The sequence below is a fragment of the Lygodium microphyllum genome, chromosome 1, assembly GCF_053477565.2.
Source record: "Lygodium microphyllum isolate KBCC chromosome 1, Lygodium_microphyllum_v1.1.10, whole genome shotgun sequence".
NCBI classification, from domain to species: Eukaryota; Viridiplantae; Streptophyta; class Polypodiopsida; order Schizaeales; family Lygodiaceae; genus Lygodium; species Lygodium microphyllum.
In genome coordinates this window covers 29,282,632-29,288,168 of record NC_141135.1, presented here as the reverse complement: position 1 = coordinate 29,288,168, position 5,537 = coordinate 29,282,632, and positions in this window count along the sequence as shown.

Below are 5,537 nucleotides of genomic sequence, written 5' to 3'. Positions count from 1 at the left end.
AAAACATCAGATTTTTGCTTGATAGGATATGCCCAAACCTTATGTGAATAATCATCTATGAGTGTAACAAAATACTTCGCACCACCCAATGACCAGGAACCACAAATATCTGAATGCACAAGAGCCAACAACTTAGCCACACACATAGGACCTGCCTTTTTATGAGAGTTACATGTCTATGTGTCATAAAGACAATGTTCACATGAATTAACACATGCATAATCAAGAGGCGAAAGATACTATAAACCAATAAATACTCTCATTACTTTCAAGGACATATGCCCAAGACGGTCAATAGACGTAGAGACAAGCAAGGGCTAGAGGCTTCCAACCTTAACATCTCTAGCAAAAATAAGGCTACTATGAGGGATCTTCCATGTAGAATCACCAAAAGATACATGGTACCTTTTACCATCCAATTGTCCAACTGAAATAAGGCTTTTAATCAAAGTTGAGACATGATGTATATCATGAAGCATTAAAGAAGCACCAATATCAAACTATAGTGTAACATTACCTATGCCAATGATATCCAATGCAAAGTCATCTCCTAGTCTAATAGAACCTATAACAATACGATAGCTATGAAACCAATGGTGATGGCAAGGTTAGATGAAATGAAGCCCTTGAATCAAGAACCCAATACTAAGAGTAGAAATACAATGCATCTATCAATTGAGTAGCATCAAGAGATGGAGCAACAAGGATGTAATCATCATTAGAATTGTACTCCGAGGCATTTGTCTTTACTACCTTCACATTGAACTTAGACATAATCTCAATAGTGTACTCCAAGTTATGTGTCTCCTCTATCCTCATATTGAATTTAGACATAATCTTAGTGGACTTTGCATTTTGATGTACTTCCTCATTGCACATTTTATGGCACTACGGCCTAATGTGACCCCACTGGCCACAATAATGATATATGAAAGAGGACTTACTAGGAGGTTGCCCATGAGACTATGTGATGCCAGGAGGCATATTCCACGGTGGATTCCGTAAAATTTTATTTATTGCCAGGGCTCATACACAAGGTGGATTCCTTGTGCGAAAAGTCGATAGGGACGTCTGTCATTTTCAGGCGTCTTGTTAATTTAATGTGCAAGTGGGTGATTCCATAGCGGGTGATTCCACAAAATACATATTTAAATTAATAGACGTTTATAAGTTTAGAGTGTGCACTCGTAATAAATTAAGGTTAGGATTGAGTTCTAACCAATTTATTTATTTTGTAGCTGAAGACTGCTAGGTATTTGCTTTTGTCGGTTTAATTTTATTATTTTCTAACAATTATGAATGCTTCAGTTGATGTGTAGAGCAGGCAACGGTAGCATTGGGAAGCACTAGAGGATAGCATGTATTCAAATTATTATCATTTTTTATGGGTGTGCATCTTAGGCATGGCACCAATATTTTGACGTACTTATTTATTGAAGCGCTTGACATTTATTTATTATTTTTGTATGCGCATGGACGCACGATTTAAATATTTGTATCAGACATTGTATTTGGGTACCACCTGACTCCTTGGGCACCCAATAGCTTTAATTCTTTAGTGGGACAAAAGCAAACACAAAAGCTAAAGCATGCTAATTGTAATTTGGGCTATTTTTTGAGCTTGGAGATGAATAATATATCAAATACATGCTTTGTGGAGCGCTCACACAAGGCATGGGGGGAAATTGTATCCAATTAGTCTCTTGCTTCATATTGTGCAAGCTTTCTTCCTTGTTCTTTGTGCAAAAGTAGAGTTCTTTTGTTCTTGGGAACCTTCCGGCGCTCACTATGCACGCAAACAGCGTCTGATCTGAGCACCACTATGTCATATTGGGCTATGAGTCTCTACTATAGTTATTATTACCATTTTCACCATTTTTCCTCTAATTATAAGTGTACAATAAGTGCAAGCTACATCAATATTCTTAATGTTTAATTATTTATGTATGTAAAGCACTCTCTGCATCATTGCATTTTGAACCATCCTCAAGAGGATTAGCCTCATAATAGTGCAAAATGTATCCAATGACTCTGGTAGCGTGACAAGTAAAAACAAATACTTTATGTTATCCTCAAACTTAATGCCATGCAATATAAGTTAGTTGAGAATAGTGGAACTCATTCAAATGAGTAGATATAGGGGTGCCCTCCTTTATGTGAATGTCCACAAGCTTCTTCAACCAATACAACTAAGAGGTAAGACTTTGCTTGTCATAAAGATCACATATCTTCTTCCATAAATCATGTGCACCACCAATAGTAGAGATAACATCAAAATACACATGCTTAGACAAAGAGAGTATGATCGTAGACTTGTATAACTCATCTGGCGGCTCATCCCAATCATCTCTATCCCAAAAATTTGGCTTTATGCCCCTGGCTTTCAATGGTCTAATCAGCTTTTTCTATACCAATATCAACCATATTTGCATCTTCCAATATTGGAAGTTGTTATCATCAAGCTTTTCAATGTTGAAAATAGCATTATCAACCAATGCATTAAAAGTATCTACTATTAATTCTACAAATGAATTGCAAAGTAAAAGAGCATGGGTTGCTATAAATTACAACAAAATAGTCCCAAAACTTAGCCAAAAGGGGGGGACAAGAGATGACGAACAAAAGGATATATAGCTATCTACATACAATAGGTAGTAGAGTGCTCAAATAAGGCATTTTCACTCAAAGAAACTACTCATAAATAGTATTTAGTATTGTTATCCATAAAATGATAGGAAATGACCATACATCAATATGTAAATGATCAACGATGTAAGCTCCCACTAGTAGTAATGCAATTCGAGATCTATAGAATGCAACTAGTAATGTAGTAACCAAATACCAAAAGAACTATCAAAGCATATAGTGTCAAATACACATATGCATATGACCAATGCGTATTAAGCATCCACCACTGGCAATGATAGGTATTGGGTATCCAAATGCTCAAAAGCAAATTAGCTCACAAGAGTCAATATCTACAAGAACATTGTATGCGTATATGAACTAAACATGTACATAGAAAAGAGACTCCCACTATCTCTAAAAAGCCAAGCTTTGGAAGAAAATTTACAAGTGTCCCATTGGAAGTAAATTTGAGATGTCTAAGAGCCAAGCAAAGCTCAATACATAATACTCATAACATCCAAGTAAGCAATATACATGGTAAGCACATTCGAGAGTATATGCATCCAATATGTATTCAATCTACAAATGAAGAGTCGCTAAAGTAAATGTCCAATGCCCAAATACATCCAATGGAGCTCAAATACGAAGCTCAAAGTGCATCACAAGCATATCCAAGCAAATGCATTAATTCCAAGCATCTATATAAGCATGTAGAATACTTGAAGCGCTTGTAGGTATTCAAAGCATAAAGCTTCACATGCTTGCTTTCCAAACTATTATTACAATGATGGACCTTGCTAAAACTAAGCCAAATGAGCCCTATACAATCCAAATAGCATCTCAAAGCATCTATGTAATAGTATCCTCGAAGCATTATGAAACTCATTGTATGCTGTCCATATTGTATACATTATTAGGTCTATACCAAAATATGAGTGTATGACTGAGTAATAACTCTTCAAAGAGTGCCAAGCAATGGTAAACATGATTGCCAAGTGGTAGGAGAAGCACCAAGGATTAAACAATGATTGAGGTATGAGTTGTCAAGTAGGGGAATAGGGCTAAAAAAATCAGCGCAAAATGCATTGGCTACTCTTGGCCTCTCTACTGATGCTTCTTAGCTCACTAACCATAAAATAGTGCTCAATGGGTACCTAGAACAAGTCTTAAAAGGTTGAGAATAAGCTGAGACTCAATGCCTACCTCATAAGAATAAAGAGTGGGCTACCATGAAAGCTTTAAGTGAAGGTCTTCTTCCTGAGCTAAAGCAAGTGATGATGAATCTCCTCAAATGCCCACTCTAATACTAGTTGAAAGGTGGACCGGAAGTGGAAGCATAAGCAGAAGCAAGAAGGGAATGAGAGCTATGGAGGTTCAAGTAGTAAGGACAGAAAGACCAGGATCTGGGAAATTCAACAATTAGGTCACAATGTGTAACTTACCCTTGTTGATTCTGTTGCCACTAAAATAATAATGAATAAAGTGATAGTGATAGGTACCTGCTAGCTGCAGTGTCATGTGTGTAGGTACAGTATACAAGTAAAGTACGTGGCTAGTCATAGGTTGCCTTTAACCCCCAATAGGTATACAACAAGGTTGGTTGCAAAAGGCTATGCACGTCTGTGGGCATACATTATCAAGAGGCATTCAATCCAATTGATAGGATGGCCGTTGTCAAACGTGTGATTGCTTTGATAGCAGTCAAAGGTCGGAGTTTAGAGCAAATGGGTGCGAAGAATGCCTTCTTGCATGGTGATTTGCAAGAAGAGATGCATACGAAGCAACCAACAAGTTATGAGGATTTATAGCATTGCCTTAGAGTATACATGCAAGTCTAATGTGTTCAAATGATCGACGTGTATTTATGTCCATACGAACATGCCATGTATACACAAAATAATGCTTTTGCACTTGCTAACAATGGACCAAACCAGAATTGTAATAAGAAGGGTAATATAGAATTGCAATTTTAACTTAGTTTATTACTCAATGCCTTAAAAGCAATGTCTAAAAGAGTGTGGACTCTATTATTAAAGTGATACTCTTGTGTTTCCTAATTGAAAAGCAAGCTAATCATACATAATGGTAGACTCCATGCTTCTAAATTGAAAATGAGTTGGATGTATGAGACAAATACTATATATACTTTGGAATAAATAACCATTGCTAGAAATACACAGCATAAAGTGCTTTTTTGTGTATGAACCTTTTATATAGGACTCTTCTAATGGAAACATCACTCTATTTGGATTAAAGACCATGTGTGGGTCCTATTATGTAATGGTTCCCATGGCTTTGGTGCTATTCATTTGCAAATATTATATGAAGCATGTTCCCAATATTTTGTTATAAGGCAATGCAACAAATGTTATCAAAGTTTTTGGTTAGTGATTCATACTCTATTTTTGTCTCTATTAGTCATTAATTATCTTTGTCATCAACATTTACAACTCTATAAACTGGCACGCTTTTAGATGGGTAGAAAACTAGGTACCCATTAAATGACATGCGGCCCATGTACACACATTTATGGTTTGGAGTATCTCCTTGGGTTCATTTACTTATGCTAGATGTGTGTGATTCATGTCATTGTGTTGCGATGAAACCTTATTTATTTATTAAGAAGAGGCTTGATGGGTTTACTTATGGTTTCTACGTGTGTGTGCGCGCGTGTGTGTCTCCTAAACCTAAGCAATAGAAGCATAATAAAGGGACTTACATGGATTTCACAATGGTTATATACTTTAAGGAACTTGATATTTTTGGCTATATAAAAAAGAGAGCTCCAAGGCAATGGGTACTTTTAGATTTAACATTTAGGTGTATGTGAGACTATGATGACATGGTTTGGTATGTATGTGATCATTTACATTAGGATAGTTATTCCCACTATAACATGTCACTACAAA